Source organism: Nannobrachium achirus, assembly GCF_963921795.1.
Source record: "Nannobrachium achirus genome assembly, chromosome: 2".
Taxonomy (NCBI): Eukaryota; Metazoa; Chordata; class Actinopteri; order Myctophiformes; family Myctophidae; genus Nannobrachium; species Nannobrachium achirus.
In genome coordinates, this window is record NC_137811.1 from 16,281,759 (window position 1) to 16,305,600 (window position 23,842).

The window sequence follows — 23,842 nt, forward strand, 5'->3', positions numbered from 1 at the left end:
ACATTACTTTATCACTACAGATCCATGCCGGAGCCGCGGCAGGCCCGCTACTACAGCATCATGTTATTATGGCAGCTTCAGGCTAAGCGGCTACATGTTCCACTAACAGTGTGTTTTATTCATAGCTTGTGCTGCGGCTGCTACATGACTGTTGTAACATCATGTTCTTATCCAGGATTCTCCTTATCCGTTGTGCTGCTATCTTGGAGGCTAGAATGGTCACATCATGGTGCTAGTGGCTCCTATAGTTCAGCTATTGGTAGCTCCACTCAACTGCGGCGGCGTGCTAGCATAACTGCTAATAATTTCAGCTAAGGCTGATGCTTGTAAAATACTGCTTCATGTCTTCTTTCAGCTCATGCTAAAGCTAATACTCGTTGGTTGCTAACATTCTGTTTATTATTTCAGCTCCAGGCCGGAGTGGCTGCAGGCCCACGGCTACGTCATCAGGTTATCATGGCAGCTTTATGCTAAAGCGGCTACATGTTCCACTAATCGTGTTTTACTTTATAGCTTCTTGCTGCGGCTGCTACATGTCTAACTGCTAACATGATTTCTATACTTTCAGCTCGTGCTGGAGCTGCTGCATAGCGGCTACAGCAGCAGGTCGCCATAGCAGCATGGCGCTGCAGCTGCTGAGGTTTCTGCTAACAGATTTGTCATTTCAGCTCCAGGCCGGAGCTGCGGCATGCCCCTGCCACGGCATCAGGTTAGCATTGCGGCTTTGTGCTAAAGCTGCTACATGTTCCACTAAATCGCGTTTTTCTTTGTAGCTTCGGGCCATGGCTGCTACATGTTGCTGCTGACATCATGTCTGTCCTTTCGGCTTCTTGTTGGAGCCGCTGCATAGCGGCTGCTACAGCATGCCATCGTTGCAGCGTCGCGCTGCAGCGGCTGAGTGTTTTCTGCTAACATGTTTATTCTTATAGTTTCGTCCACTACTGTATAGTTCCATGAGACCAGTCAGGAGTCGGTTGGCACTGGAGAGGGCGTCGCTACTACAGCTTCCGCTGCTTCTGCCGCTGCCATGGGCTGCCAGCCTGCCCACCCGCCCTCCCGCCTGCCCGCCCGCCTGCACTGCCTGCCCTCCTGCCCGCCCGCCCTCCCGTCCGGCTGCCCGCCCACCCGCTACAGCATCAGTTGATGCTATTACCGCTGCTACCATGAGCATGAACCAGCGCTGCGTCGTGCTGGAAGCCTGGGGTGCCGGCCCATCTTCCGGGGGCGCTGTCAGGCTGTGACCGTCGTCGCCACCGCCAGGTCGCAAGGGAACATGGGAAGCTGCAGTTTCAGCACCAGCGGTGGGAACTCCATTCCTCTCGCCAGCTGCAGCTTTCCCAGATGCACTGAGGAGCCACACTCTAGCAGGTAAATAGCAACGCATTTGCTTGTTCGATTCTGTGAGCGTTCAGCCGCTCTCTAAGCTGCTAATAATAGGCAACCATAGTTACATAGCAGCGACTTACTTGTACTGAATGTTGGGCTTTAGCCGCTCTCTAGGCTTGCATAGCTTGCCTTTAAAGGTCAAGACGGGTATCTCGTGGAGATTCTTATATGTGCAGCAGCAGACTCTGCAGCAGAGCGCTCTGTGGGCTGCGAAAAATTTCTCGGTGATCCTAAAAGTCAGCGACCCTAGGCGTGGTTTCATTGCTATGGTCAGCTAAAGCTAAGATTGTATTTCTGCAGCAAGCACATGCGGTCACCAAGGCCAGGCTTAAGATGTGACTAGCACATGGCCTCTGAAGATTGCAGCTCGCAGTTAAACCAGGGAAGGTACACCAGTGTCAGTCGCAGAACTAACTCTCCCTTCTGTCCTTTCATGTCCATGCTGAACACCGGGCTGTCTGCCCGACGTCCTCGTCACACGACCCCCGGAGAGAGCTGCTAGATTGGCGGCCCGCCCCTCTTCACTCTGCATTCTCTCCGGATCGGTGCAGCCACACCACCAGCACTTCTGGTGCCCTCAGCTAACTCAAGATCCTGCACGCCCAGCTATCAAGCACACATAACACAGGACTGAACGAAGCGTGATGGTTCCAAGCTGGAGTTGGACGCGCTTCAGTTAACGCTTCTGCTGCTGATGCTAATAGTGCTGCAGGCACTATTAGCAGGGTTGTTCCATAGGGTTTCACTTTGCTGCTTCTGCTGCGTTACTCGGGGCACGCGCCCCTGATAGGTTGCATGTTTTCTTTGCTGCTTCTGTTGCGTTACTCGGGGCACGCGCCCCTGATAGGTTGCATGTTTTCTTTGCTGCTTCTGTTGCGTTACTCGGGGCTCGCGCCCCTGATAGGTTGCGGGCCACGATAAATTTTACGCTTTAATATTTCAATCATGCAAAGCTAGGTGGTTGCTGGGGTGTCAGTTAGGTAGGATGTATCAAGCTGTCTGGTGCTGAAATTATGAATTGAAGGTCTCATCGCTGCTTTTGGTTCTGCTGTCTGTATATATATTTTCAGTGTGCTGCTCCCGCTTTCACTAGGCTGTTTAGTATGGCTCGGTTAGATTCAGTATATCATTATAGTTCAGCAGAACCGCCTTCCTCACCGTTGGTTCGGTCTGCCAGCTGCTAATATTCTTACTTATTATTTGCTTTATCAGTATTAATAGCGTTCGGCTAGCGTTAATTCTTTTACTATTATTTTGCTTAGTAGTATGTATAGTAAGCCATGCAGGCGGTACTATTCTTACTTATTTCGCTTAGCAGTATTAATAGTAATTAATTCTACAGCAATAGGACAGGCAGTTCATAGTTGCCCCCGCAGTAATGATAATTCTTAATCGCTAGAGTCACAGCAGAGCTGCCTTCCTCGCAGTTGGCTAGCGATGGCATGGGATTCTGAGCTTTTGGCGGTTTTGGGGGTTTTGTAGTTTTGGGGGGTCTCGGGCCCGAACTCGCTGTAATAAGATATGCCCTCGATACTCATGGCAACATGAGGATCGTGGGTCAGCGAGTAAGGGCCCTAGGCAGAATCCATGCCAAACAATGCTTCACTTAGGATATAGATTCTATGCTGTCTTATAGTAGCACTTAAGGTAGGCTGCAATATGCTGCGCTTATATAGGCCTTAGATATTATGCTGTCTCTATAGTAGGGTGCTCAATATGCCATGCTGTTATGCTGTCTCTATAGTAGGGTGCTCAATATGCCATGCTGTATGATGCTTGCTTACTGCTTCCATTCTGGTCAATAAAGTATACCTAAACCCAAGTGATCGTCTCCTGAAATGATGCGAAGATTCGTAGGATCGTAGCTAGTTCGGGAGGCGGTCACAAGGGGGCGCGCGCGCGGAGGGGGACGGGACACTGGGTCCTGCCCCCCCCTTACCCAGGGTTCATAGGGAAAGCAGATGGTGGGTCTCAGTCTTGTTGCATAGCACTGCCCCGCCACCACCCCAGCTCCACCGTCAGGTTCTGCCTCGGATCCCCTGTGGGGGGTCTCGGGCCCGAACTCGCTGTAATAAGATATGCCCTCGATACTCATGGCAACATGAGGATCGTGGGTCAGCGAGTAAGGGCCCTAGGCAGAATCCATGCCAAACAATGCTTCACTTAGGATATAGATTCTATGCTGTCTTATAGTAGCACTTAAGGTAGGCTGCAATATGCTGCGCTTATATAGGCCTTAGATATTATGCTGTCTCTATAGTAGGGTGCTCAATATGCCATGCTGTTATGCTGTCTCTATAGTAGGGTGCTCAATATGCCATGCTGTATGATGCTTGCTTACTGCTTCCATTCTGGTCAATAAAGTATACCTAAACCCAAGTGATCGTCTCCTGAACTCTATTAATCTCCTTAATGCCAGGATCTGTGCTACGGTTGTTCTCTCCTCTCGAAAACCATTTTGGTTCTCTCTCAGGTGAGGGTCGATGGCATGCCGTATCCTGTTCAGTATCATTCGGTTGAAGACCTTAGCAGTGATACATGTCAGGCTGATGCCTCTGTAGTTGTCTGGCTTTGAGAGGTCCCCAGCTTTAGGCACCGGGATGATGTTAGACAGAGACCATATTTCAGGTTGCTTGTTGTGCTGTAGAGCATTGTTGCAAAAGTCTAGGATGAGGTTGTCTAGGTCGCAGTTCTTCAAGACCTCTGGAGGTATGCCATCCGGCCCAGCGCTTTTTCCCTCTCTTAGGGTGGATTTTGCCCTGGCGAGCTCGCTGATTGAGAAGGGTCCATCGTTGATGTTCAGGCCCTGGAGGACTGTTGGTATATTTTCCTCCTCTCCCTCTTCCACTGATGTTCCCAGGAGCCTTTGGAAGTGGTCGAACCATGTTGCCACTCTCTCCTCTGGGCTGTGTCCCTCAACCTGGCCCTCCTTGGCCCTCTTCCGCCCTGTCATCTCATTTATTACCTTCCAGGCCTCCCCGTATTGCCTTTCCCCCTGCGCTGCCTGCACTCTTCGCACACTTTCCATCACTTCCTCCCCTTTGATGGTGTCGTAGGTGCTGAAGAGAGACTGTTTGGCTTCGTTCAGTGTCTCGCGACCCTCCTCTGTTGGTTCACGCTCAAAGTTGAGTCGTGCTTCCTCCATCCTGCCTCGTGCTGCTACAACCTTCGGATGTCTGGACCGTGGTGGTGCTCTTACTCTGTTCAACACTGGTACACACAGTCTGGTCGCCTCCTCATTCGCTGTGATGAATCTCCCATATTCACGGCTGGGCTCCTCTCCCCTATCAAGCTGCCGGAAGCGCTTCCTGACTTCCTCCGTGTACCTGGTTTGAAGGCCCGGATTGGTCGTGAATGCCTTCCAGTCATGCCGAATCTTGGGGCTTGGCTTGGGTACCCTGAGGCTCAGTCGCACCCTCATGGAGACCACACGGTGATCAGAGCCTACAGAGCTGAACGTGCTGTATGGCTCAGCGTTCAGGATGGAATTCCTCCACTTTTGCCTCACTAGGATATAGTCCAACTGGTATAGCCTAGGTTGCTCCCCAGGCCGTGAGGCTCGGTCTCTGAAAGTCCATCTCTTCCCTGTTCTCTTTCGGAACATGGTGTTCGCTGCCAGGAGCTGGTGTTCCATGAGAAGGGCTTTGAGGTATGTGCCGTTGCGGTTGGTAGACTCATGGTATGGGAATGGTGCATCCTCCTGTCCAATCCTGGCGTTGAAGTCGCCAAGGATTGCCAGGAAGTTGTGCGCTGGGACACCACGGACTGCTTCTGTGAGGTCCTCATAGAACTCCTCAACCTTCTCAGGTAGTGCCGTGTTAGTGGGCGAGTACACCACTATGACTGTTGTTACTGGGTTACCTGCAAACTCAGCTATGAGGATCCTTTCAGTGTGCTTGTGTACCCGTCGGAGAGCTCTGCGCGCCAGAGAACCCAGCATTATTCCCACACCCCCTGTTGCAGCCTGGGCCCCGTTTCGCCCCGCAGATGCAGTGATGAACGTGCGTTTCTCTACTTGGTGGTAAACTATCTTGTCGCCAGTGTGGACTCTTCTGTGTTCCTGGACTCCCAGGATCTCTACCCCCTGTTCTTCAGCACAATGTGCCAATTCCACCAGTCTAGCTTCTTCTCTCACTGTGCATGCGTTGAAGGTCCCCATTACAAATGGTCTCCGACAACGCATGAGTGCATTGGATGGGATGCTGTGGTCAGACAGAACCCTCCCTCGTTCCCGTGGGTTTGAGGCCCTGTCGTCATGATGTCCTCCGGAAGGAGGACCAGCACCACCATCCGCCGCGATGCTCCTGCGGACTCCCGCCGCTGGAAGTATAGGATTTGAGATGACTTTGTTCTTCATGGTTGGCTTTTCAATGCTAGTTAAGGACTGTGGGGTCGCAAATTCTCACAGTCCTGGTTTTTACCTCAGAGTGACCTTCTCCTAGGTGGGTTGCCTACCATGGCTAAGAGCCCCACCCGCCCCGACTGATAGCTCAGATTGCCGGATCTGAATGGTCCACATGCTGATGTTTTAACTCACTGAATGGTTCTAATTAAATACAAGTTCTAAAGTTTCAAAGTTTCTACCTGAGCCTCTCCCTGTTGAGTTCCATCAAGCTGTGTGCTCCATTGTTCCTTTCTGATCCATGAGTGTCTGTGTGTGGCCACTGTCTCCCCTTAAATGCATGTTGAGATGCATAGTAGGGGGAGTGACAAGTGGTGAGCACAGCCAATCAACTGAGCCAGAGGTGATAACAATGTAGTGCCAGCTAAAACCCCCCAACAGAAACCAACCTACAGAGATCTCCATATATGGACATAAAATAAACGTAGACAGACAGATATCCCCATATATGGGCATAAATGGACACACGCAAACAGATGGTCAAAACTGATCCTATGACAACACGTATAATGGGGTTTGCATTAAAGGGCGGGGCATTCCTCCCCTATTTACATTGTTCCCGAGTTGGCCAGGGCGCCGACTAGACGCTCGGCCGCCCAAAGTCTTTGGTCACATGGGACTACTGCTTTTTCAAAACCGGTACAACACGAATCCCCTATATAATGTTGTTGTGTAACAATAACAATAGCGTGTAGCATGTCTCTTTATTAAGTGTGCCCAGTGTTGGGAAAGTTCACTTTAAAAACGAACTAGTTCAAGTTCAAGTTCAGAACTTCTAAAATGAACTAGTTTTTTTTTTTAGTTCATAATTCCCCATTATGAACTAAAGTTCATGGTTCCCCAAAATGAACTACATAGTTCTTTTTTAGTTCTTTTTTTAACCATATTTTTTTTATACTTTTGGCTATTCAAAAAAAAAAAAAAAAGGAAAAAAAAAATATATAAAGGTCTATATATATATAAATGTTTAGACGTTGCTGCATGCTATTATTTGTCAAAATTATTGACTCAGCCCATATAGAACCACACACAGCAATAATTTCATCCAACTTAACATTGAGGTGCCCACAATATTTATGTGCCCACTGCCTAGTTCCCAGTCTTCCTGCACCCTTATTGTGAAGGGCTGAATGTAATAACCATGTTATTGTCTCATTGTGTGAAATATCATAATATTCAAAACAAATATTTGACTCCAATTGATTCCCCACACTGTATTGACTTGATATAGCAATAAAAAAAATATATATTACACAGCAGTTGTGGGAAAACTAAGACATTGTTTAAAAAACACAATTCCGATTTTGGTCATTTTGGAAATGGGGCAAAAAATATATTTTTCTTCAATCTACTGTCTTGACACTCCCAAAATTGTTCTATAAACCATAATCTACAAATTGGAAGTGAAAGAAACTTTAACACACATTTGAAATGAAAACAAAAAATTACATGTACAAGGAACCCCACTAGAAAAAAACCAAAAAATTACATGTACAAGGAACCCCACTAGAAGGCAGACGTTTCTAAACCGTGCACAGCATGTTTCCGCGTTGATTAAAATAGCTGATCTACAAGCTCACGTTGTCTCGTGGATGCGACGCGTTGTGAGCTTGCAGATCAGCTATTTTCGCCGTGCAACACACATAGGACAAAGTATAGTCAGTCAGGCTTGCGAGACGAGGAGGAGATTCACAGTGCAGCAGCAGAGTGCAGACAGCACCGCATATCAACGGAGGAACGTTCACGAGATGCAGTAGGCACTGCTGCGTGCTGCTGCGTGCAGTGCCTACTATTGGAGCATGTGAATGAAAAGAGAGACGAGAGGAGCAGAGGACAGATGACCGCGGAGGCGCGGACCGCCGCATGAACGGCCGACGAACGCCGACGAACGTCGTTCACGGGCGTCAGAATGACCGCGTTCGACAATATCGTTCATCAAGCGAAAACAATTACGTTCAGTTCACGTTCGCCCAAAATATGAACGTGTTCATGAACGATCGTTCTTTGAACGCGTTCGGGTACAACACTGAGTGTGCCTGCCATGCAATGCAATGGCAAAACACTTATTGTAATCCGCCATACTTAAAGGAGTAGTTCACCCCCAAAATGACTTTTTGAGTGGTGGTCTCACCACTCCTGTAATTCGCTTTCACGATGTTACTGGCTGGCTGGCTGGCTGGCCGGCCGTGTATGTCTGTCGCCTGCCATACCTCTCCTGACCACACACACAGACCACAAACACACACACACGTTAAAGGAGGGGCGCTATTGAGCAGGCAGACTCAACTCTCTCTCTCTCTCTCTCTCTCTCTCTCACACACACACACACACACACACACACACACACACACACACACACACACACTGTAGACACACACGTAGCAAGGAGGGCACGCGCGCGCGCGCGCGCAGACACACACACACACACACACACACACACACACACACACACACACACACACATGTCCGCGACTGTGTGGCTGCAACGCACAACGTTTTTTCACTCTCTCTGATGATGCACGCAGCGTGCAACTCCTGTGTGTGTGTGTGTGGCTGGCTGCTCGCGCTAATGTTGCAGCCGGAGACAACTCTGAGCATGGAGAAAAGTCCCACGCTGAGGTAAACGCAATGTTGTGGTTTCATTGGAAGTGGCGTGCCGCTGAATGGAGCTCCCTGCTTGTGTTCCCACTACTTTACCTCGCATTGGATTTTTATTTTTCGGCGCTGTTGTGTGCAGTCTGCACTGCAGCTCCGTCCGTCCGTCCGTTCAACACACATCACCCAAGTAAATCCTGGCTTATACTTCTTCATCACGCTCTAATCTACAAGCTCACAATGCGTCCACCCGTCCACCATTAGCCGAGTTTCTTAAAGCAGGTCAAAATAATAATACACAAATAATAGTTGGAAAAAAGCGGATTTAAGCTCACAATGCGTCCGTCCGTCCGTCCGTCCGTCCGTCCGTCCGTCTGTCTCCCGCCACTGTTGAGCATGAGCAACCTTGCAATCCATGTATTTGACTCTTTTTATTTGACTATTTTTATTTGACCACCACTCAGTTCACAAGGTGTGATTTTTTTCTATTGATTACTCATGCCATGGAGAGTAGAGTTCAATAATATGTTTTGGTTTTTGTCACATTCCTAAGACAAAAATGTGATAACAATAAATTTACCCCCATTCATCTCGGATGGTGACCACCATCCGGAATCAATGGGGGTAAATTTACTCAAATCAAATTTTTGTCTTAGGAATGTGACAAAAACCAAAAAATATTATTGAACTCTACTCTCCATGGCATGACTAATCAATAGAAAAAAAGGCATTTTGGGGGTGAACTACTCCTTTAAGTCAGTAAGTAAATCAGTAATGTTCTTGCTAATTTCTGCACGTAATAACTGCCGCACAATTTACGCCTCCCACGCAATATATACATCAAAACGTGTGGCTCGGCCGGGAATAGGTTGCTATTACTTTTCTTTCCGATCCGCATTACCATGGCGACGTAATTCGCAAAAAACAACGGCCAAAAATGCCATAGACTTTGAATGGGGGAAATTTCGGCACGTAATAACAGCCGCACGATTTACGCCACCCCCGCAATATATACATCAAAATGTGCGGCTCGGCCGGGAATGGTGTGCTATTACTTTTCTTTCCGATCTGCGTTACCATGGCAACGTAATGCGTAAAAAACTATGCGCAAAAACCCCCATTGACTTTGAATGGGGGACTCCTATACATAACTCTGCCATACTTTTGCTTTAATTGATTAAGCCCCACCCCCTCTGTAACAGGAAGTGCCCTTCGCCAAACAGGAAGTGCCTCTACATCTCATGAACCGTTTGTCATACAGACGCGTGGGTGGTGTCATATGACTTGATTAAGAGTCCTTAACCTTAATTGGGGCCTATTTCGCCAAACAGGGAGTGCCCCTCACCAAACAGGAAGTGCCTCTACATCTCATGAACCGTTTGTCATACAGACGCGTGGGTGGTGTCATATGACTTGATTAAGAGTCCTTAACCTTAATTGGGGCCTATTTCGCCAAACAGGGAGTGCCCCTCACCAAACAGGAAGTGACCCTTTATCTTGTGAACCGTTTGTCGTACAGACGCGTGGGTGGTGTCATATGACTTGATTAAGAGTCCTTAACCTTAATTGGGGCCTATTTCGCCAAACGGAGTGCCCCTCACCAAACAGGAAGTGACCCTATATCTCATGAACCGTTTGTCGTACAGACTTGTGGGAGGCGTCAAATGACTTGATTAAGAGTCCTTAACCTTAATTGGGGCCTATTTCGCCAAACAGGAAGTGCCCCTCACCAAACAGGAAATGACCCTATATCTCATGAACCGTTTGTTGTACAGACTTGTGGGTGGCGTCAAATGACTTGATTAAGAGTCCTTAACCTTAATTGGGGCCTATTTTGCCAAACAGGAAGTGCCCCTTGCCAAACAGGAAGTGACCCTATATCTCATGAACCGTTTGTCGTACAGACGCGTGGGTGGCGTCATATGACTTGATTAAGAGTCCTTAACTCTTCCCACGCTTTGAACGTTAACGTTCGCCCCATTTTTTACAGAACCTCGATGCCAATACGGTGCTCGTTCGGTTCGTTCGTCTGATGACTGTAAGCTGATGAGGGGTCGCGCGGCCGTCTACTGTAAACACATTTTCCGCGGTGATGGTGTAAAAAATCCATTATGCGTTAGATCAACGGAGAACAATTCACTTCCTTGTTGATTTCCTCCGGCTGTAAGGCTCTGTGGCCAGTGACTGGTCTTCTTCTTCTTCAACACATAACAGGCAAATTCACATTCATTCTCGCATGACGCCGCCCTCTGCTGCCTGGCAGACCAAAGTGCACTATTGCACAACCAAAAAAAATATAAATAAATAAATAAATGTCTGTCTGTCTATCTACTATAACGTCGCCAAGGTAAGCCGCTTTTTGATGGCGCCAGACCCAATAAATAAATAAATAATCTGGCAGTAGGAGAGTTAACCTTAATTGGTGCTTCCTTCGCCAAATAGGAAGTGCCCTTCGCTAAACAGGAAGTGCCGCTATATCTCATGAACCGTTTGTCGTACAGACGCGTGGGTGGTGTCATATGACTTGATAAAGAGTCCTTAACCTTAATTGGTGCTTCCTTCGCCAAACCGGAAGTGCCCTTTGCCAAACAGGAAGTGCCTCTATATCTCATGAACCGTTTGTCGTACAGTCGATAATATTAAAGCTAATGCAAAAAATGCTAATGTTAAAAAATCTAACGTTAATCTAATGCTAATACCAAAGAAATCTAACGTTAATGCTAACACCAACCGCTACACAAGGTTGCACACACTTAGCGAGCTGCAGGCACACTTAAAATTTCTTAGAAATGTTCTTTTCTAGTTTTTAAGTGCATTTCCCCATAGCTTCATTTGATTTACAAACAAAAACACAGAAGTGGAAAAAGCGGCACTCCAAAACAATACATTACATACAATATATACAACAATACATTCTCAATGTATTGTGGACGCCTACTGTATGTGTTTCGGCCTGAGCCTTCCTCAGAGCAGATTTAAAACTTTTAAATCTGCGTTAAGGAAGACTGAGGCTGTAGAGTATTCTACATTGTGATGCTACCTACAGTATTAGCTACTTTGCCTGGTGTTGGCTGTATTCATAGTGGAGTTCTATTTAGTTAAAAGGCAGTAAATCACACTTTGAGCATAAGTGAGTTCTAGCATCATCTCCAGGCGGAGCCAGCCAGCAGCCTTCTCATTTGAAGAGAGAGCAAAGCAATAATTTCTCAAGTATTAGACCTTCCCATTGCATATTAAAGGGCCACTTCACCTCTGGGACAACCCGATCTTATTTTATTGTTGTTTGGGACACGATCAACACAATCCTGAGTTATTTTTTGTGTTCAATCTGTTTTTTTTAGATATTTTAGTATTTCTGCATACTAGTGATGCAAAATGCATCACTGATGAATGATGCAAAATGCATCACTATATGCTGAAAGTCGTGCCAAGAATTGGCACGACCTCGGCGAGGTCGCATGTCGCCCTGAGGTGTCTTACTAGTTACTTTACAGACATAAATTATAATATTATAAAAGATACATGAATCCACTCCCTATTTTATACCGTGGCTATTTGAAAATAGTTGATCTACAAGCTCACACTGTGTCGCGATGTGATGCGTTGTGAGCTTGTAGATCTGCTATTTTCAAACATTTTGTACTTTTAATTTTGGTACTTTAAGTACATTTTGATGCCAAAACCATCATACTTTTACTCAAGTACATTTTTTATTCCGGACTTTTACTTGTAACGGAGTATTTCTATATTGATACTTTTACTCAAGTATACAATGTGAATACTTTTTCCACCACTGTGCACTGCCTGATAGACAGTTTCACAGATAAGTTCCATCTGTTCCACATTTAGCTGAGGACTAAGCAACTGTAAAATTTGTTTTAAGTTTTTGCCCATATATCACGGACAGCTTATCCACGCATTGGCTAAATTTTACTCCATAAACAGAAAAATAGTGTATTGCCCTACAGCAGGGGTGGGCAACTATGATGCTGGAGAGGGCCACTCCACAGTCACTCCAGGGGGCCACAATGCATATACTGTCAAAAATAGCAAACATAGACGATTTATATACTCAAAACGCAAAACTTTTTGAGCTTGTAGATCTGCCATTTTTGCTATATTGAATTGGAATCCTGACTTATGTTTAGCTATTTCTGAATTGGAATCCTGAATTTATATTTAATTTTTTCAAATGAATGTAGGTATATGAATTATTATTATTATTACCCTTATTATTACCCTTATTATTATTTTTTTATTTTTTTATTTAATGTAATGTAAATAAAAGGTGAAAGAGGTTAACGCATTTGTATTTTGTTGTGTCGTGCAACAAATAATACAATTAAAAACATAGAAATCCAGCTTATGCTGATTAGATCGATGCACATCAGATGTGAGGTCACACCAGTCATTTGGAATTAGGCCAGTTGCTTGTCAGCCATCATCACCCACACCACAATGCTGTCAGCTAGTGGAAAAGATGATATCTGTTGGGAACAAATGTTGAAGGCATGAGGAAGAAAACACGACACTTTTAGAGCACTGGTAGAGATCGAATCACAAGAAACGCACATACCTTTTCCAATAAAGTGCCATGTTGTCATTGTAGGTTGATTAATGTTGTTGTTAAATCCTGCTTGGCTTGCTGTGTTGGTACACACACACGCACGCACGCACGCACGCACGCACGCACGCACGCACGCACGCACGCACGCACACACGCACACACACACACACACACACACACACACACACACACACACACACACACACACACACACATACACACACACACACACACACTGTAGAAACCCATTCATTGTCCCAGTTGAAAACATCTATTAATGATAGACTCACCACCATTCAGTAAATGACCATGCATGTACAGCTACAATATGGAAATAATGGAAAAAAGGAGGAGATAACACGTTTAGTTAAATAAATGGTTGCACCATGGGGCCTGACTCCTGTCTGGGTGTTTATGAATATCTGTGAACAAAATAAGACATTCATAGATTTTCATGAAACTTTGTGGGACTGATCAAGATGTAAACACAGAAAGGAATAAACAATGAACGAAATAATGGCAACCACATTTTGTATTATCATAACTGTTGTTGCGACCGTCAGGTCGCACTTACTATCAAAACCTCCACAACTGTGAGTCAGTCAGTCAGTCAGTCAGTCAGTCCGTCAGTCTGTCTGTCACACCTCACACGTCACACTATTGCCCTGCTCATATCTCCGCAACCGTTGCCCCGATCCATGCCAAATTTTGCACACACACTCCTTGCCTGCCAAACTACAACCTCCAAGGACCCCCGGAGCTCCAGGAACCCCAGGTCCCTGGGGGACCCCCAGATGTAAAAAATGACCAAATGTGCAAAAATTACCAAATGACCACCCCAACGGGGCTGCTCACGGGGAATTCCCGGGGACCACCGACTCCTGGTGCTCCAGAACGGATGCCAAAGTGGTGGCGCCCCCAGTGGAGGACCCCCTCCACTGCAGCTCACATAAAATGCCGTAACTCGGGCTAGGAGCGTCCGGGAGAGCCGGGGCCGGTACCTATTCGTCCGCCAAGGCAACGCGGAGACCCCACCCCTCATTTCTCACATGGCCCTCTTCTAGCGCCACCATGAGGCCGATTCTTGCAAAACACATTTTTGGACACTGCTCCTACAGATTTTGCCCTAAAATCACACAAATCGGTACACACTATGTCTACACTCATGTCATCAACATGGATCTGTCCCATATAGCGCCACCATCAGGCCGATGTTTTCAAACACATTTTTGGACACTGCTCCTACAGATTTTGCCCTAAAATCACGCAAATCGGTACACAGTATGTCTACACTCATCTCATCAATATGGATGTCCCATATAGCGCCACCATCAGGCAGATTTTTTGAACCACATTTTTGGACACTGCTCCTACACATTTTGCCCTAAAATCACGCTGCGACCTGACGGTCGCTTATCTCCCGATTAGGGAGTCTTACTGGTATTCTCATATTGAGTATTCAGAATGAAGGACACACAGACAAGGCAGCTTCATACCATGTGTTCACCAGTTTACTTCTGTTTTGTTCTTCCTCATAGGTACAATACACCTGTGCTCATTACAGCCCCCTATAGGCTACATCAATACAGTGCACCATATAGTTCTTACAGACCACACACAGTATATCACAACAACCATGTGACAAACAACTGTGATATATCCTTACATGAATAGGGAATCCTATTCAATATATTTAGATCAAAGCGGATAGTTTAATTAATTATTTTACATTTTCTGTTGTTGAAGTGTAGGATAAACTAGTAACTGTTTCAGAAAAAAAGTGCATTGTTTTCCTCAAATGCTCTCATTCTGCGGCAGTGGCAGTGGGGTAGAGTGGCCGGCAGAGCGGCCAGACCTCAAGGTTCCTAGTGCAATCCCAGGCTCCCCCAGAGTTAGTGTCAAAGTGTCCTTGAGCAAGACACTGCTCAAGGACACCCCAATGTGCAGGCCTTGCATGGTTTTCTCCACCTGCTGTGTGTGAATGGGTAATGCACAATCTCTGTAAGGCGCTTTGGATAAAAAGCTCATGTAAATTTGCCATTAACCTGTTATTTTTCTTTTTTTCTTTATTTCTTTTTTCTTTATTTTCAGACATCAGAATAATGGGTAAACCCTCTGGTTTACAGTGCAATTATATGTTACAAGTTTGTAATAATATGTGATTAGGAATACTGTATGTATGAAGTGTAGCCAAATGCAGTTTTGATATAGCTGTTGTCCTGCACCTGAACCTGCACACAAAAAAAAAAAAAAAAAAAGTGTGAACGAGAAGGAAGCTGGCACCAATAAATAAGTCACACCCAGTGTTCTTTAAGGGGAACTTAATGTTGAAGGCATGAGGAAGAAAACCCAACAAATAATGCAACACAACAAGTAGAGAAACTCAAAGGTACATTTGCCAATTACTGTCATGCTCTCATTTTAGGTTGATGAATGAATGTTGTTGCTACATAAATCCTGCTCATCTTGCTCGGTTGGACACACGCACGCACACGCACGCACACACACACACACACACACACACACACACACACACACACACACACACACACACACACACACACACACACAAGCAGCAACAGACATAATTGCAGAGGCACATTGAGCAGTGATTGCGACCAAAGGTCGCAGTATACCAGGAGAAATGTCGCAGCTTGTCAGTCAGTCAGTCAGTCACTCAGTCAGTCAGTCACTCACTCACTCAGTCAGTCAGTCCACATTTTCACTAACAGGTTTAAATTTGGTGTTGACCAAGAAGTCAGGGCCCAATATATTAAGTTCCTTGGGTGCTGAGACTCCTGAACAGTGGTGTAGAGGGACATCAGGGGGAAGGATGCATGTGTACCAGCTGAAAACTTATTATTATTACCAGTAAGGCTCCCTAATCGGGAGATAAGCGACCGTAGGTCACTTATCTCCACAAATAGGGCAAAAATGTGTTTTGCCAAAATCTTCCTCATCCATGTTGATGACATGAGTGTAGAAATACTGTGTAGTGATTTTCGTGATTTTAGGGCAAAATCTGTAGGAGCAGTGTCCAAAAATGTGTTTTTAAAAATCGGCCTGGAGGTGGCGCTATATGGGAGAGATTCATGTTGATGGGATGAGTGTAGACATACTGTGTACCGATTTGCGTGATTTTAGGGCAAAAATTGTAGGAGCAGTGTCCAAAAATGTGTTTTGCAAGAATCGGCCTCATGGTGGCGCTAGAAGAGGGCCATGTGAGAAATGAGGGGTGGGGTCTCCGCGCCGGCAAGGCGGACGAATAGGTACCGGCCCCGGCTGTCCCGGTCGCTCCTAGCCGGAGTTAGGGCATTTTATGTGAGCTGCAGTGTAGGGGGTCCTCCACTGGGGGCGCCACCACTTTTGCATCCGTTCTGGAGCACCAGGAGTCGGTGGTCCCCGGGAATTCCCCGTGAGCAGCCCCGTTGGGGTGGTCATTTGGTCAGTTTAGCACATTTGGTCATTTTTTACATCTGGGGGTCCCCCAGGGACCTGGGGGTCCCTGGAGCTCCGGGGGTCCTTGGAGGTTGTAGTTTGGCAGGTAAGGAGTGTGTGTGCAAAATGTGGCATGGATCGGGGCAACGGTTGCGGAGATATGAGCAGGGCAAGAGTGTGACGTGTGAGGTGTGACAGACAGACTGACGGACTGACTGACGGACTGACGGACTGACGGACTTACACTTTGTGCAGGGTTTGATAGTAAATGCGACCTACGGTCGCAATTAAACAAAGGTTTAGTTAAATAAATGGTTGCAACATGGGTCCTGACTGGGTGTCTGACTGATCAATAGGAGGATCATCAAAGATGTAAACACAGAAAGGAATAAACAATTAACTAAATAATGGCAACCACATTTTGTATTATCATATAACTGTTGTATTCTCTTATCGAGTATTCAGAATGAAGGACACACAGACAAGGCAGCTTCATACCATGTGTTCACCAGTTTACTTCTGTTTTGTTCTTCCTCATAGGTACAATACACCTGTGCTCATTAGAGCACCCTATAGGCTACATCAATGCAGTGCACCATATTGTTCTTACAGACCACACACAGTATATCACAACAACCATGTGACAAACAACTGATAACAAACAACTGATATATCCTTACATGAATAGGGATTCCTATTTTATATATTTAGATCAAGGCGGATTGTTTCATTAATTATTTTACATTTTGTGTTGTTGAAGTGTAGGATCAACCAGTAACTGTTTCAGAAAAAAAAGTGCATTGTTTTCCTCAAATGCTTTCATTCTGCGGCAGTGGCTCAGGAGTAGAGTGGCCGGCAGAGCGGCCAGACCTCAAGGTTCCTAGTGCGATCCTGGGCTCTCCCAGAGTTAGTGTCAAAGTGTCCTTGAGCAAGACACTGATCAAGGACACCCCGATGTGCAGGCCTTGCATGGTTTTCTCTTCCTGCTGTGTGTGAATGGGTGAACGTAATGCACAATCTATGTAAAGCTCATGTAAATTCACCATTTACCTGTTATTTTTCTTTTTACTTCAGACATCAGAATAATGGGTAAATCCTCTGGTTTACAGTGCAATTTTATGTTCCAATTCTGTAATAATATGTGATTTGGAATACTGTATATGTATGAAGTGTAGCTATAGTTTGCTATAGCTGTTGTCCTGCACCTGAACCTGCACAAAAAAAAAGAAAAAAAAAAAGAAAGAAAAATAGTGTGAACGAGAAGGAAGCTGGCACCAATAAATAAGTCACGCCCAGTGTTCTTTACGGGGAACAAATGTTGAAGGCATGAGGAAGAAAACCCGACAAATAATAACACACACACACACACACACACACACACACACACACACACACACACACACACACACACACACACACACACACACACACACAGCAGCAACACACAGAATTGCAGGGGCACATTGAGCAGTGATTGTGACCTAAGGTCGCAGTATACCAGGAGAAATGTCGCAGCTTGTCAGTCAGTCAGTCAGTCAGTCAGTCAGTCAGTCAGTCAGTCAGTCACTCAGTCAGTCCACATTTGTATTAACAGGTTTACATTTGGTGTTGACCAAGAAGTCAGGGCCCAATATATTAAGTTCCTTGGGTGCTGAGACTCCTGAACAGTGGTGTAGAGGGACATCAGGAGGAAGGATGCATGTGTCCCAGCTGAAAACACCTACAGTATCAATGATGGACTCACTATGCAGTAAACGACACATGTATACAGCGATAGTATATATGACTAACGGAAAATTGGAAATAATGGAGCTGCAGTGGCTCAGGGGTAGAGTTGCCATCTTAGAACACAGAGGGTTCCTGAAGAGTTCCCAGATCGATCCCGGGCTCCCCCAGAGTTAGTGTCGAAGAGTCCTTGAGCAAGACTCTGAACCGCTAGACTCAGTTGGAGACGAGAGAGGAAACATATCTGAGAGAAAGTGGAAGATTGTTCTATATAGTGTGGCAGAGCCCCTGGGTGTCACCGTCTCACTCTGGCCCAAGTAGGCAACTCACCACAGCTGAGGAGAGGGAGGAGGAACCAACAGGCCGCAGCTGTGGCTCGTTACCAGCCCAGCATAAAAACCCTCACAGCCCACACTTCGGGTTGGACAGTTGAGAGGAGAACACATGCAGCTAAACAGAGAAGCATCTATGCCAGATTTTCTCACCCTGCTATTTTCTTTCCCCCAGAATCCGAAGCAGCCAGTGACGGGGAGCCTTGGAGCCAGCAGCAACCCCACACTGCCGAAGCTCCATCCCTCGGGCCCTTACCCCTGGCTGACTACTATCTCAGACCCCTAGTACGGCCTATTTTTGACACGGAGCTAAAACCCCATCACCTACCCTGAGCCCTTCACCCTGCTCCTACACCCCAGGCCAGCCTTTACTTTCATTAAACGTGCCTACGGGCTTCACTCTGCCTTGGTGTCTGTGTCTCTGTGTACTACTAGCCCTGGGGGTTTCCCTAACCGTGTCACAGTGGTGGAGAATACGGGTAGTAGTACACTGAGAAAAAAAAAAAGGATTTGTTTTTGAAAAAAAAAAAAAAAAAAAAGAAAGGAACATTTAAAAAAAAAAAAAAAAAAAAAGGACATTGAGAACCCTGCCCCTCCCCCAACCATGGATGAGCTAATGCAGAGGTTTATGGAAGTCAGCGTGGCCTCCCAGCGGACGACTCAAGATTTGGCGGCCAGTGTGGCACGCATGGCTGATGGGCTCCAGGCTGGACGATCGGCACAGGGGGTCCGTGAACCGACTCCCCCTCGCCCTCACCCTCACGACCTCCTCACCAAGATGACTGAGGCTGATGATATTGAGGCGTATCTCCATACTTTCGAGACCGTGGCCGAAAGAGAAGGCTGGGATGAAATGACTTGGTCTGATGTGCTGGCCCCCTTCCTTACAGGAGAAGCTCAGCGGGCCTACTATGAAATGGGGGTTATTGAGGCCTCGGATTACCACAAGCTCCGTGAAGAGATCCTGGGTAGGGCTGGCCTCACCCCCACTTCTGCTGCTCAAACGTTCCAGACCTGGACCTACCACCCTGGGACCTCCGCACGCACCCAGATGGCTCAGCTGCGTAGAACCTGCTGCCGCTGGCTACAGCCAGAGGCACTTAGTGTTGCCGAGATCATCGACCGGGTGACCATGGACCGTTTCCTGCGGGCCCTTCCCTTTGGTGTGCAGCGATGGGTTGGCCAACAGCAACCCTCTACGCCCCGTGAGATGGTGGAATGTGTGGAACGGGTGGAGCTGACCAACGAGCTCACCGGGAATGTCCGACCCAGCCGAGGTCCCAAAGGTAAAATGGAGGCGGAAACCAGGCCTGGAGAAGAACCACGCAGACCCTGGAGAGGGAATTTTCAGGCAGCCCCCAACCGCAATGAGTATCCCCGTTTTCAGGCAGCCCCCAACCGCAATGAGTATCCCCGTGACCAACGCCCACGCCGCACAGAGCCCCGTGACGAGCCCATGCCTACCGACCCCGAACCTCCACGGCGTTCGCTGCACAGCACAGCCTCACCAGATGGCCTGGCCCCTAGTTCTCCCCCCCACCATATCTGGAGTTTTAGTGCAAGGCCAGCCAGTTGAAGCCCTCCTGGACTCAGGCAGCAGCTCTACCCTGATCCGGCCCCAGGTCCTACCCAATATGCCACCTCCAGCTGGGAGGACTATGTCCATCACCTGTGTGCTAGGCGATGCACATAAAGTCCCAATGGCCAACCTGCGCATTTCCACTCCCCAGGGCTCCTGGAAGATGTTGGTTGGCCTAGTCCCTGACCTGCCTGTGCCCCTAATAATAGGACGAGACTGCCCCGGCTTCCAGCAGCTCTACCAGGCCCAGGCTGTGGCGAAACCACGGCGCCAGCGTCGCCGTCAGAAGGCCCGATCTGCTAACTCCAGCTGCCAGTCCCCGGCCCCTCGTCCATGCTTGGCATCTGAGGAAGCTGACGGAGAAGGTGAGGTCCTGTCAGAAACTAACCCCTTTTCTTCTCTTTTCCCTCAGTTGCAGACTGGGGGCCGATTTGCCAGGGCCCAGTTCGAGGAGGACCGCCTACGGCATGCCTGGTCCAGTCTAGAGTTTATTGAAGGGGTGCGACAAGGACAGGGCCAACTGCCATCAGTGTATTTTATTGTCCGAAAGGGCCTGTTGTACCATGTGAGCCAGAAACAAGGGGAACAGCGGGAATGCTTGGTCGTGCCCAAGATGTACACCCCAACGGTCCTAGAGCTGGCCCACACCCATCTTCTGGGGGCTCATTTAGGCCATGAGAAGACACTGGAGAGAATTAGGGCCCGATTCTTCTGGCCAGGCATGTATACAGAGGTAAAACGCTTTTGCCAGTGCTGTGAGAGATGCCAACGAACCTCCCCAGTAAGGCCGCCACCGGCTCCTTTAATACCTCTACCTATTATTGATGTGCCATTTGACCGGATTGGCCTGGACCTGGTGGGTCCCCTGCCACGGTCTGCTCGGGGACACCAATACATCCTTGTCATTGTTGATTATGCCACCAGGTACCCAGAGGCAATACCTCTCCGCACTGCCACCTCAAAAGCCATTGCACAGGAGCTATTCAACTTGGCCAGCCGTGTAGGCATTCCTCGGGAGATCTTGACCGACCAGGGCACGCCCTTCATGTCCCGGGTGATGGCTGACCTCTGCCGCCTTCTCAAGGTAAAACAGATACGGACTTCTGTTTATCATCCAGAGACAGATGGCCTGGTGGAGAGGTTCAACCAAACCCTGAAGAGCATGCTGAGGAAGCTTGTTGATGAAGATGGCCGAGATTGGGACCGGTTGCTGCCATATGTACTCTTCGCAATCCGGGAGGTGCCCCAGTCCTCAACCGGTTTCTCACCTTTCGAGCTGCTCTATGGCCGCCGACCTCGGGGTCTCCTGGACATCGCTCAGGAGATTTGGGAAGAGCAGCCGTCCCCTCATCGTTCCCTCATTGAGCATGTGGCTGAGATGCGAGAGCGGATAGCAAAGGTAATGCCCTTGGTCAGGGAACATATGACAGCGGCCCAGAGAGACCAGCAACGGGTCTTCAACCGACGAGCCCAGCCCAGGGAATTCAAGGTGGGAGACAAAGTGTTGCTGCTGCTGCCCACCACTCAAAACAAATTTCTTGCCAAATGGAGGGGGCCCTACACAGTTTTGGAGAAGGTGGGCGACGTCAACTATAAGGTGCACCAACCTGACCGCAGGAAGACCACTCACCTGTACCACGTCAACCTCCTCAAGCGATGGGAAGAACCACAGGTGCTCTTCTCCCGGCCCGTTGATTCCCCCGCCCAGCCAGAACCCAAGTCCTCTGATCAGCCCCGGGATCTTGTGCCAGTTGGGGAGGACCTGATCCCACAACAGCGGCAAGAGGTAAGGGAGCTTTGTGACCAATTCCGTGATGTATTTTCCAGCACACCGGGCCGGACGACCCTGCTAGAACACGACATCCGCACCCCGACTGGCCGGGTAGTCAACGTGAAGCCTTACCGGGCAGCACAGTCCAGGAGACAGGCCATCGTGGAGGAGGTTGAGCGAATGAAGGCCATGGGGGTCATCGAGGAGTCCTGCAGTCCCTGGTGCAGCCCCATCGTCATGGTACCGAAGCCTGATGGAAGCTTGCGGTTCTGCAATGACTTCAGAAAACTCAATGCTGCCTCTGCCTTTGACACCTACCCCATGCCGCGGGCCGATGAACTGATTGAGCGCCTTGGTAAGTCCAGATACATCAGTACATTGGACTTAACAAAAGGTTACTGGCAAGTCCCACTGTCTCCACAGGCCAGGGAAAAGACCGCCTTCGCTACTCCAAGTGGGCTTTACCAGTATACAGTTCTCCCGTTTGGGCTGCATGGGGCGCCGGCAACCTTCCAGCGGCTAATGGACATCATCCTGCAGCCCCACCAGACCTTTGCTGCAGCCTATTTGGATGATGTGGTGATCCACTCCAGCTCATGGGGAGAACATCTTTGCCATCTCCGGAAGGTACTTGAGGGGCTGCGCAAGGCCGGCCTCACGGCCAATCCAAAAAAATGCCATCTTGGGCTCAGGGAGGCACATTACCTTGGCTATGCAGTAGGCCGGGGCCTGCTGAGACCACAAGAAAGGAAGGTGGAAGCTGTCAAGGCCTGGCCGGTTCCCACTACAAAGACCCAGGTATGCGCATTCTTAGGCCTGGCGGGCTACTACAGGAAATTTATCCCCCATTTCTCCTCTACTGCAGCCCCCCTGTCTGATCTGACCAGAAAACGCCTGCCGGAGAAGATCCAGTGGACCCCAGAAGCGGAGGAGGCGTTCAGCCGCCTAAAAATAGAGCTATGTTCAGAGCCAGTGCTCCGCACACCAGACTTTGACCGGCCCTTCATCGTGCAGACGGATGCCTCCGAGACAGGGTTGGGGGCCGTTTTGTCTCAGGTCTTTGACAGTGAGGAGCATCCTGTTGTCTTTGTGAGTAAAAGTCTGCAGTGGATGGCCCGGGCCCGAGACACCAATGCTAAAGTCACCAGATGGTTCCTGTCCCTCCAAGACTTCTCCTTTGATGTGCAACACAGAGCTGGGTCAGCCCATGGCAACGCGGATAGTCTCTCCCGGCTGCACTCCCTCTGGGCGAAGGCCATCGGCTCGACGCTTAGGGGGGGGGAGTGTGGCAGAGCCCCTGGGTGTCACCGTCTCACTCTGGCCCAAGTAGGCAACTCACCACAGCTGAGGAGAGGGAGGAGGAACCAACAGGCCACAGCTGTGGCTCGTTACCAGCCCAGCATAAAAACCCTCACAGCCCACACTTCGGGTTGGACAGTTGAGAGGAGAACACATGCAGCTAAACAGAGAAGCATTTATGCCAGATTTTCTCACCCTGCTATTTTCTTTCCCCCAGAATCCGAAGCAGCCAGTGACGGGGAGCCTTGGAGCCAGCAGCAACCCCACACTGCCGAAGCTCCATCCCTCGGGCCCTTACCCCTGGCTGACTACTAACTCAGACCCCTAGTACGGCCTATTTTTGACACGGAGCTAAAACCCCATCACCTACCCTGAGCCCTTCACCCTGCTCCTACACCCCAGGCCAGCCTTTACTTTCATTAAACGTGCCTACGGGCTTCACTCTGCCTTGGTGTCTGTGTCTCTGTGTACTACTAGCCCTGGGGGTTTCCCTAACCGTGTCACAATAGTCAAATGGAGCTTTGTAGTGGAATGACCTTTCTCCTACTAGAGGTTCGGTAAGTCTGTAAGAGGATACATCAATATGTGAGCAGAAAGTTTAACATATTTATCAGCTTTCTTCAGTTCACAGATTGCATAGTAGACAACTGCAGGCTGCAACATTTTCTTACAGAGAAAGAACAATTATGAGCATTTAACTTTGGGAAACCAGCTGTAACATTTGTTTGTGCATTGGGAACCACAGACA